The 12,500-nt window shown below is 36.9% G+C and overlaps 1 pseudogene; it reads left to right on the plus strand.

Moving 5' to 3' along the window:
• The first annotated feature begins 691 nt into the window (after positions 1–691).
• LOC111761697 (serine/threonine-protein kinase RIO3 pseudogene) lies at positions 692–1,795 on the plus strand (annotated as a pseudogene).
• The last annotated feature ends 10,705 nt before the right edge of the window (positions 1,796–12,500 follow it).

Genomic DNA, 12,500 nt, shown 5'->3' on the forward strand with positions numbered 1-12,500 from the left:
TGCTTTGGTAATATGAGGCTAAATGGAACCTCACATAAAGACTACTCTAGACTGCCTTAAAAAATTAAAACCTTAAAGATAATATTTAAAGAGATATTGATCAGCAAGTAGCTGGTCTGCCTACCAAAAATAATTCAAACCTTCCAAAGATGATAATCAAGTTCAGGTAATCACAATGTCATACCATAATTTCTTTCAACCAATTGAAAATTACTAAAAGTGAAAAAAAAAAAAAAAAAAAAAAGAGCAGGGAACCATGACCCATAACCAGGATAAAAATCTGTAAACAAAACAAACTAAAAAATGACACAAAGATGGTGGAATTAGAAAACCAGGACTTTAAATAGTTATAATAAATATTCAGATGTTTTCAAAGATTTAAGAGAAAAAAAGAACCAAATTGAGAAAGAAACAAAGTTTTTTAAAAGCAAATGAAATTACCAAATACCACCTGTCACCACAACTCTTGCACCAACAGTTCTTTGCCCCTGGGCTATCTCCTCCTCAGTGGACTCTGCTCCCAGGTCCTTCAAATTCTGTGCCGTCCTCTGGTCACTGGCTTCTTACCCTCATGGATCTGGTCAGAGTGACATCACTGGAGCACAGCCTGCAGGGGCCTGGTGACCCAGCCACTATCCATTGCCTACCCTTCAAAACACAGTACCATGTTGTTTGCTGTAATGAGTGAACATTGGCTAAAGAATTGCAATCAGAAGAAGCTGCTGCCTTTCCTGAAGTAGCTGTTGCAGAAAGATAATTTATTACTGGAGAAACATTGATACCTGGAGGGACTTAATGCTTGCCTCAGAGGCTACAGATGGAATTTGACAGAGTATATGATGAAAAAGAATTCGATAGAGGTAGCAAAGTTTCCATTTCTTTTGACAATTATCAAAAAGTGCACTGTTGTGAAGACAGTGGTAGCTGTGAAGATGAAGGTGACCAGCAGGATACTCATGGTGATCGCTACATATCAGCAATACCAGCTCCTACTCCCAAAATCATTTTATTGGAAAAAAGAAAAGTCATTACCACTGAACATGATAAAGTAGCTTGTGAGAGAATGAATACAAAAAGAAAGGAAAATTTTGCACCTGAGTTTCAGATAGGAGATGGAATTAGAATGGATTTAAATCTATCAAACCACATAACTTTTCAGAAGAATGTCAAAGTGCCTACCTCCATGAAAATAGGAGCAATCTACTGCAGGAAAGCAGCTGATCCTAAGACATGTTCATTTATATATAAAAGGATCAACTCTAGAATGTTAGAGAGACTATCTGGCTGTAATAGTACAAGAAAGAAATCTCTTGTCTTCTGCAAATGGAGGAAGGATGGAAGATGCAAAGGAAGATTATTAAGCTACACTCACTGTATGTATCTGCAAGGTATTTAAATTCTTAATGAATTTAAGAATTTTTACAAACACATTAAAGATGATTTGAGGTTTAAAAATCACTTCAGCAACTTAAATCCATGTAGGATCATATGCATATAAGCAGAAAAAGAAGTGCACAATCTCATAAGAGTGCAGAGAACTGGAATTTGTAATGCTCAAGGAACACACTTTATTAAAAGAAGGGCTACATTAAAAGAAGGGCTCAATATTAAAGAAATGGAAGAAGACTACTATCAAACTCGTCATATGATGCAGCAGTTATATAAGGAGCATATGCTTGTATGTGCCAGCCTCAGTGAGTATAACATGCTGAGGCAAGAAAAAGAAATAGAAGGCATCCAAATGGAAAGGAGGGGTAAAGCAATGCCTTTCTACAAGAGACATGATCCTATATAGTAGAAAATCCTTACTTGGAGGGTACAAGATCAACAAACAAATTCAGTTGGGTGTTTACAAACCAAGAGTGAGTAGACCCAAGAAAACAATTCCATTTACAATGGCATAAAAAAAGAATAAATTTGTAAGAATATATTTAACCATGGAAGTAAAAGAAATGTACAGTAAAAGCTAAATGTCATCTACATGTAGATGACAGCAACATTCTTTACAACAGGTATATACAAATAATGGAATATTATTCAGGCATAAAATAAAAACAAAATACTGATTTGTATTGCAACATGGATGAAATTCCAAAACCTTATACTAAGTGAAAGATGCCAGATGCAAAGATACCATTTATCATATGATTCCATTTATGTGAAATATCCAGACTAAGTAAGTCCATAGATATAAAAGAAGACTGGTGTTTGTCAGGGACTTAGGATAGGATAAATGAGGAATAACTGCTTAATCTATGTGCACGTTCCTTTAGTGACGAAGAAAATATTTTCGAACTCCATAGAGTTGATGGTTGTACAACATTAGAATATACTAAAAGTGATTGCACTGTAATTTTATATAATCTACTTTTACCTCAACAGAAAAAATGCCTGCGATTAGCATAAATAGAAAGTAAACTGGGAAGCAGATGAGGCTTAAGTAATTGGGCATTTGCCTACCACATGGGAGGTCTTAGGTTTGGTTTCTGGTGCTTCCTGAAAAGAAAACTAGCATATGGCAAGAGCAGACAGCAGCATGGGCAGTAAGTGTGTGTGTGTGTGTGTGTGTAAATAAACCAAACCTTAAAAAAAAGAAAGAAGGCATTATTAAAAAAAGAAAAGAAATAAACCAAGTCACATAATAAACAAGTATTCCTAAACCAACACTAAAAAAAAGCCATACAAGAAGAAAAAAGAAACATTATCCATCAAAAATAGAAATAAATTATAACTAAAGCATGTTTACCCAAAAAATGTGCTGACTAGAAGGAAATAAAATAACATTTTTAATATACTGAAAGAAATTTTCATTATAAAATTTTATAATGAATTAAAATATCATTCAGTGAAAATATATGTTTCAGAATTTTTAAAAATTTGAAATGTTTAGTCACCAAACCAGCATTAGAAGACCTACAATATGAACTAAGGTGGTGGCCAATGGAAATCAGGAAGTGTACAAAGGAATGATGAAGCAAATTGTATTAATAAATAGATGAGAAATATCAATGACTAAGGGTTTTTCATTGTTAAGCAGCTGGTACAGCTACTGGATTGTCTTGAATATTGAATCAATAGATATATTTAAGTGTAAGAAAGACAAAGGACAAAATGATCAGTTTTAATAAATAGGACTTTCAGGCATTGGTGGTTCAAACATTTTTTTTCACTACCCATTTTAGTTCACAAACTGAGCAAAAGTTAAATTTCTTTTGAACTACAGAACAAAATCTATGAGATTTTCACTTGTGAACTAATAGTTCTAGACATACATAGGCAGCCCTAGAGTCTAATTCCTCTTTATATTCTTTTTTTTTTTTTTCATTGATGCCTTAGATGACATACATGGAGTACATCTTGACTTTTTAACTGTAACTATGTTTAGTTTTATGGGAAAAATATTTGTACCTTCCCTAAGTATTTTTATTTTTCATTTTTTAGTGATGTATTTTGTTTCTTGAGTCCATTTTATTTTTTATTTTTTATTTTTTTCAAAGAAACTTTAGATTACATAAAAGTTACATAAAAAAATATAGGGGATCCCCAAAGATCCCAGCCTCTTACCCTTCTACATTTTCCACCATTAACAATATCTTTCATTAGTGAGGTATATTTGTTACAAATGATGGACACATATTAAAGCATTGCTACTAAACATGGTCTATAGTTTACATTTAGTTTACAGTTTACACTGCGAAATGTAATAGGTTTTGACAAAATGTATAATGGTCTGTATCCTTCATTACAGTATCATGTAGGACAATTCTATTTCCCAAAAAAATGTCTCAAATCACACCTATTATTCTCTCTCCCTCCCCTCAGAACTCCGGTGGCCACTATTTTTATATTGATGATTTAAATTCTTCCCTTGCTAGAATAAAATAAGTCTATTTTAGTCCATAGTTACACTCCCCCCTTATGTTTTTTCATTCCTCAATCTTCCAGCATATATAAAGAAATCTTACATCTCAAAAATAAAATAGATAAACAAACCATTTTTTTTTAATGGGCAAGAGATTTGAATAGAAGAAATAGAAAAATAGAAGAAAGGGAATTTCTTCCAAAGAAGAAATATAAATGGCTAAAAAGCACATAAAAAAAAGATGCTCAACATCACTAGCCATTAGGGAAATGCAAATCATAGCTACAATGAGGGGTGTGGATGTAGGTCAAGTGACCTACATATAAGGTTCCTATATATGAGGTCCCAGGTTCAATCCCCAGTGCCTCCTAAAAACAAACAAAAAAAAAAACCACAAATGAATAAACCAACTTTCATTGAGAGTCAATGTAAATCAGTGGTTGAGTTCCTGCTTCCCATTGTTAAGGGGCTAGACTCAATTCCCAGTACCTTCTAAAGCAAAACAAACAAACAAAAAAACTACAATGCATTATCACCTGACTTCTATTAAACTGGTGGCTATTAAAAAAAAACAAACAGATAATTGCAAATGTTGGTGAAGATGTAGAGGAAAGGGAACACTCATTCCTGCTCGTAGGAATGAGACTGATGCAGCTATTGTGCAGAACAGTTTGGAGATTCCTCAGGAAGCTAATTATAGAAATGCCATATGATCCAGCAATCTCAATGCTAGGTATAAACCCAGAAGAACTGAAAGCAGATACATGAACAGATATCGCACACCAATTTTCATAGCAGCTTTATTCACTATTGCCAAAAGTTGGAAGCAACCCAAGTGCCCATCAACAGATAAATGGATAAGCAAATTGTGGTATATACATACAATAGAACATTAGTTATAAGAAGGAATACAATACAAACACATGGAATAACACAGATGAAACTGGAAGATCTTATGTTGAGTGAAGTAAGCCAGACACTGAAGGACAAATATTACATGACTTCAATGATACGAATTAAGCAAATGCAGCAGATTCACAGTGCTGAAGTCTGGAAGTTAAGTTTATAAGAGACAGAAAAGAAATAGACAGTGATGAGGCAAAATCTATGATAAGGTGGAAGGGATGCTTGGGCAGTGGATGGGGAAGCAGTGGTACAAGTATGTAATTGGATTCAATGGTGCTGGAATGACAGGGATTGGTTGGACTATCCATGGAATTGGCAGGAGGTCTGAAGGAACAAACAGGTAAGCTCTAGAGTATTGTAGTTCTATGGTTAAAACTAGAATGATGAGAATGTTCTTTTGGTAAATATGACAGAGAAGGGTTACTTGTGCAGGGCATAGGGGTGAAGGGATACGTGGGATAGGGTGCACCTGGGGCATGCTTCTGTGGAAAGTGAAAGTGTTCAGCTTGTCATAATGTGTTACCTCCGTGGGTGGAGACCAACAAAAATGAACAAGAAAATATTAAACCCCCATGTTCTTAATTAGAGGGTAAGAATCTCTCAAGAATGTAAGCAGTGCCTAATAACAGAAAACAAAGAGTATGTCAAGCACACAATATTATTGCATGTAATTAAGAATGTTATTCATACAAAATTAAAAAAATATAGTTATCATAGGTTCCAAAAGAAGAGGAGGGAAGAAGAGAAGAGATTGAACATAGAGCATTTTTAGTGCATTGGAATTGTTCTGCATAATCTTGCAATGATGGACACAGGTCTTTTTTTGTCAAAACCTATAAAAGTAAATGACTCAAAATATAAACCCTAATGTAAACCATTGACCATAGTTAGTATTTATGCCTCAGTATTTATACATCAATTGTAACAAATGTAGCATACTCATGTAAGATGTTAGTAATAGGGGAGAGTGGGAGAAGGGGAGGGTGTTGTCTTGTGGGAATCCCCTATGTTTTCTATGTTACTTTTCTGTAACCTAAAGCTTCTTTGAAGATAAAGGGGAAAAAATAAGACACTGGGGGAACATATGGAAGTAATTGTTAAATGTACTAAAATATAACAGCTCTTATAGCAATGAAAGCCACAATGAAAATTTAGTTTTATTTTATTTTCTTATTTTTATAAGTGTATTAGTCAGCCAAAGGGTACTGATGCAAAATAACAGAAGTGGGTTGGTTTTTATAAAGGCTATTTATTTGGGGTAGGAGCTTTCAGATATCAGGCCATAAAGCATAGGTTACTTCCCTCACAAAAGTCCCGTTTCACATGTTGGAGCAAGATTGCTGCCAATATCTATGAGGGTTCAGTCTTCCTGGATGACTCCCTTCCAGGGTCTTGCTTCTCTCTAGATTCAGGGTTCTTTTCTTCCTGGGACTTGCTTCTCTTTCCTCTGTGAGCTTATTTCCCAGGGCTCCAGTTTAAGGTTTTAGCATCAAACTCCAACATCAGAACTCCAACATCAAAAAAAAAATCCAACTCTGTCCTGTGCCATGCCTTTTATCTGTGAGCCCCACCCACCAAGGGCTGGGCGCTCAATGCCCTAATGACAAGGCCCAATCAAAACCCTAATCAGAATTTAGACATGGCCAGGTACAGACCAGATTACAAACATAATCCAATATCTATTTTTGGAATTCAGAAACATACCAAACAGCTACTGTATTTTTTTTTCTTGCTTTGTTTTGGGGGAGGTTTTGGTTCTCAAAAGTGTTATAAGTATGGCAAGGGATGATCACTGGTGTGGGGTGTCAGTGATGGAGTATGAATGGGGAGGGGTGCAATGGAGGCATGCCTCTATCATTTATGAATATGTTCAAGTGGCCATGGGTCATTGTCTAGGTGGGTTGAGGTCCACACACAATAACTGAAAGAAAATTGAATTCCCATCCTGGGAAGTACTGCTACCTTCTTCAACAAAGTGTCAAGATTCCCCCAAGTGCATGGGCAGTACCTAGCTGAGGATGACAGATCAATAGGCCAGAACCTTGATACTGATAGTTATATTTTTGATCTTTGTTCTTATGAAATTGAAACTTAAACTAACAGTATATATTGATTAATAGTTAGCTCCTGAAAGTCTTTTTGTTGCTCAAATGTGACCTCTTTCTAAGTCAAACTCATCATATAATCACACTATATGTGTGTCATGACTCCCAGAGATTAGCCTTCCTGGAACAGAGGCATTACTTCCTAGAACCAATTAACAATGCATTTGGAAAAAGACCTTGACCAAAAGGGGGAAATATTAAATACAAATGAGTTTTTACAGCTAAGAGATTTCAAAGTGAGTCAGGGGGTCATTATAGAGGTTACACTTATGAATGACTCAATAGGCTCTCATTGAATGCAACTGTAAACAGTGCCTGGATCAGGATCCTCCTGAGAGCTCTAGATATATCTAGACACTATGAGCAGGATCAACAATCTCAAGAATTCAGCACCCTGTCAATGAGCCTAACTTTGGAATATATTCTCTTCAATATAACAGAGTTAGACTCATTTATAATGTCCCTACATATGGGTCTTCTACTACTTTTATTTGAAGCTATAACTAGCACTATACGCATTAAATAAATGTCCTCGACACTTAATCTTTTGTCTTTTCATATGCTGATTGAGCCCTGGATCTTAGCCAAATTTCAGCACCACTCTCCAGTTCATTGCACACACCAGACAACATGCACAATGATGAAGATAGACAATGCCCATCCCCAAAAAACAGAGTATTTACAACTGCAAGCTAAACAGTTCCATCCATTTGTCCCATGAATCTAACCCCCTCTCAATTTAGAACCAGAGTAGACATCACCAACCAAAATCTTTATATTTTTAAAAACATATTATTCATTATTAAGCAAGCAGACAAGGAAAAACTATTCCCTCAGGTTAATGTAGATTTTTGTCATACACTGTGAATTCACTCCCTTAAACCTCATCTCACGGAGCCCTTGCATGGTCTGTCTTGTGTATGAATGGGCCTGTACATGACCTTGGAATAATTACAGAACATGGGAAATAAAACTTGTGATATACTTGCAATTTTGAGCAAGATCTGATAATTTGTAACCATTGCTGATAAATAGGATCATATTATACAAAGAATATTTAAGGAAGTCCCAGGGACACATTTTCAGGCTCTGGAACATTAGAGACTCCAATTCTGCAAATTCATGGCAAAATAATTCTCCTGGAAGTTACTGACACCATGCTTTCGATATGTTTGAGAATGTTTATTGATGAGGTTAGTCTCCTAAAGGGCTCATAATCAGTTTACTGGAGATTATGGTAGTACTTTGTCCCCTCCCTTTGAGAAAAGTATAAGGATGCATGCCTCCAAAAAAATGTAAAATGATAGCTGGAGCTTCATGAAAACCACTTAGAAAAATACAGAGTGAGATGGTTAATTTTATGTGTAACTTGACTAGACCATGGTGACCAGTGTTTGCTCAAACACTAATCTAGATGTGTCTGTAAAGTTATTCTGTAGATGTGATTAAGATGACTTTAAAGGAGAATACATTTGATAATGTGAATGGGCCTCATACAAACTGTTGAAGGCTCTAATTAAAAACTCAGGTTTCTGAACATGGCAATGTGAGACACTCCAGAGATCCATGCCCCCCCACAGAAGCTTTTAACAAGCAAGAACTGGAAGTAACATCTTAAGCAGTTAAAGGTTGAAAATAACAGGGAAAACACTAAATCAAGAAAAACACAACTTAAAAATGGTTAGACCTCCTCATGCCCTTGCTGTTCCCTCACACATCCTCTCAGCAGTTCAGTGCAGAGCTGACCTAACCTTGAGTGCAGGCCATTGTTCCAGTTCCAAAGGGAGCAGAGTAACCCTCATGCACATATTGGATATATGCCTATATGTTCAAAACCAATTGATAGAAGCATGCATATCTGAATAGGAGATGTGTCACAGACTCACCATCCCAGAATTTCCCCTGGGCATTCAACAAAATAGTCCTACAGCATTCTTCCAAATAACTGAATTCCAGATGTGTGCCAGCTTAGGAAAACAACACATGACCTGGACTATGAGGAGATACTGTTTCCTAAGAAAATGAGGGCATTTGTATCTGTGAAAAGGAAGAAATTCCCAGGGCCACATGTTTGGTTCTAGGGCAAGATGCATACACAGAACAGATGAGGGAAACCCTATGTGTCTGCTTAGTACTACTGTCTAAACTTATTATTTGGACAACTATGCTATGAAGAAGACCACTCACACAAGCAAATCTGCTAATACTGAAAAAAAGATGTTTTATTTTTTCACTTTGAATTTTTATTAGCTCTTGGAATTCAAGAAAATTTCTGTCATAGCTTTAGGTAGATTATAGCTCAAGGAACAGACAAATTAATGCTAAATTCCAGGGATAACACATGAAAATATCAAAATGCCCACGCTTCTCAGTGTAAAATATGTATAGACATGTGTTGGCCCATCTAGTAAAATTGTGTGAGCAAGAAATAAAATCATTGATTCAAACCATTAGTAAAATATATGTCCAGTTTGCAAAGAGGACTACAAAATACACAAAGAAACAAGAAGTGATAGCTCATGAAAAGGGTAATATTAAAGCACCAGAAACCATCAATGAGGAGGAGTGAATCTGAGATATACCAGACAAGGATTTTTTTGAAATTTTCTAAGTATGGTCAAAGTGCTAAAAAAGAAAAGATGGACAAAAGCTAATGGACATCATGAAAGCAACAGATGAGCACAAAGAGAATGTCAAAAAGAGATGGAAATCCTAAAATGGAACCAAAAAGAGCTGAAGAATACAGTAAAGAATATTTTCAAAACTTCCCTAAAGTGATTCAACAGCAAATTAGAGCTGGCACAACAAAGAATCAGGAAACTTTAAGAAAAGACTATTGAAATCAGCCAGTCTAAGGATAAGAAAGAAAAAATGCTGAAGGGAGACTCCTGGAAAAATTGCATTAGATAGGTAGGCAGTGCTTAACTCTCTTAGGAAAACAATGTTGGAAGGGCAAAAGGCTGTCCAAAGTAACTGCTTTGAGGATCTGCAGATAAGGAATGTTGCACAGCATCTACAGGGCTTGAAAAAGAATGAAAAAGAAGGAAAATGAAAACTGTTGGTTACTGTGCCCCAGAGATGGGAATAGCACCCATCCCACACCCTCAAGGTGAAGAGTTTGGATAACACCCAAGACTCCCTGCAGCTAACTGAGATGGGAACAGATGTCTTCCTTCCTAGGAAAAGGGAGGGTACACTCGCCGACTAAGAGTGATTTCTTTTCAGGGCATTTCCCAGAAGAACCTGCTTTAGATCTGTCCAGACAGATATCACAGGCAAGTCTAGGTTGAAAAAGACACATTTGTGGGAAGTATCAGTGGAGAGTGCCATCTGCTGACAGACTGGGAAAATGCAGGAAGAAAATGTGCTTTTTGGAATCTCTAATGTTTCAGACCCCTAGAAACTGATCTCCACCAGTAATGTGTCACTGACCCTATATTAGTAACTTAAGATGAGTAATTTTAAAAACTTATAAAATGTTGAAACAGAAACAAAGAAGAGCCATTAAACAAAACCAATAAGCAAGAGAAAGAGATTGACCATCAGAGCAAATTTATCAGCATAATCAGATGCCTAAATATCAGCAAAAAATTACAAGCCATATCAAGAAGAGAAAGATATGTCTAAGCTAAAAAAAATATCCTGATGCATCACAGAATTTCAGACATCTGATCAATTATAATCACACAAATTTCCTAAAGCATGTCATGAATTTGAAGGATAATATGGCTGAAGAGAAAAAGGATATGAAGAATACACAGGGTGAGCATAAAGAAAAATTTGAAAGTCATGCTGGGACTGAAAATCACAGCGGACAGATTAAAAATACATTAAAGTCATATAGCAGCAGGTTTGAATTGATTGAGGACAGAATAAGTGAAATAAAAGAGAGGGCCTCTGAACTTGAAAAGACAGGAAAATAGAAAGAGAAAGAACCAAAAAATTGTACAGGGTCTGAGAGAGATGAATGGCAATGCAAAATGCAGAATCATGTTATAGGTGTCCAGAAGTAGAAAAAGAACTGAAAAGGGGCAGTTCTGGAGGAAATAATGACAAAAATTTCCCAATGCTTATGAAAGATATAAATATCAATATCCAAGAAGGACATAACATATGAATCAGAATAAATCTGAATAGACCTACTCTGAAACACACATTATTCCTAATGTCAAATGCCAGAGATGAAGAGGGGATTCTGAAAGCAGCAAGAGAAAAACAATGCATCACATACATGCAGTTGAAAAAAATAAATAAATAAACAAAACCAAAAATTAAAAATTACAAAATAAAAATAAATGATGTTGAGTTTAAAGTACATGACAAACAAGTTCTCAACCACTTGAGCTACATCTGTTTCTTCAATAAATTTAAAAAGATTGAAATTATGCAAAATATTTTCTCTGATCATAACAGAATAAGCTGGAAATCAATAACAGGTGAAGAATGGGAAAATTCACAAATAAATGGAGATTATAAAATGCACTTTTAAATAACCAAAGAAGAAATTGCAAGAGAATGAAAATGAAAACACAGCATATCAAAGCTTATGGGATACAGCAAAGACTCGGCTGAGATGAAAATTTATAGTGCTCAAAGCTTACACTTAAAATAATAATAAAAAAAAGAGCCAAAATCAAAGACCTAACTGCACTCCAGGAGGAACTAGAAAAGTACAGCAAATTAATCCTAAATAGGTAGGTAGATAGATAGGTGATAGATAGATAGACAGATAGATAGATAGATAGATAGATAGATAGATAGATAGATAGAGATAAAGAGATAAAGAGATGATAGTTAGAACCATACAGAGAATAAATAGATATTTAGATAAACAAAATGATATGGCAAAAATTGCAAGATCTTAATATTGGGTGTTTAATAATTCTTTGTGTAGGGTTTGTGTAGGGTGGCACCGTGTGGGAGCGCGGCGACAGCAAGGGTCGGCTCGTCTCCAGGCTCCGGTGCGAGTCGGACCCGGGTGACGGGAACGGGCGTTAAGGCCCTCCGCTTGGGGTTTGGGCGTACTGCCCACCCCTCTGCCCAGCTGCACCCGCCTCCGCCTCGGTGGCCTGACCCCGCCTCTCCCCCGAGGGCCACCGCCGCGCCATGACAGCCCCGCCTCACTGCCGCCGAGAACCCTGGCTACCCCGTCTTCTGCCCGCAACCAGTGATGCACCCCTGCACGAACCTATCAGCCGTCTGCTGCCCCCCCGCCCACGCCCCCTGCCCCTCCCCCATCTTCGCCCTATATTAACCGCTGTACTTCCTGAATAAATCAGACTTGCGCACAGATCCTGGTCTCCTTGGTAGTCTTCTTCCTACCGCGCGTCCTCCGCACCTTGCCGGCCCCGGAGCGCCTTCTCGGAAGGCCCCTCCGTGTGTTGCAGCCCTCCGCCCGAGCCCACACCGCCCCTGCAGCGGCCCTCCGGGCGAGCCCACACTACGACAGGTTTGTATTTTCTTAATTATTTCGAATAAAAACTTTAAGAAAAAATGAGTTTCCTGGAGAAGAAAATCTGCCTCAATATTGGCAAAGCAACATCTGAAAGAATTTTGGACTCCAGATTGCAATGAATGCTGAATTTCCAGTGTGCCTGCCTGCCTTACAGATTTCAGACTCAAGATAG

The sequence above is a fragment of the Dasypus novemcinctus genome, chromosome 12, assembly GCF_030445035.2.
Source record: "Dasypus novemcinctus isolate mDasNov1 chromosome 12, mDasNov1.1.hap2, whole genome shotgun sequence".
NCBI classification, from domain to species: domain Eukaryota; kingdom Metazoa; phylum Chordata; class Mammalia; order Cingulata; family Dasypodidae; genus Dasypus; species Dasypus novemcinctus.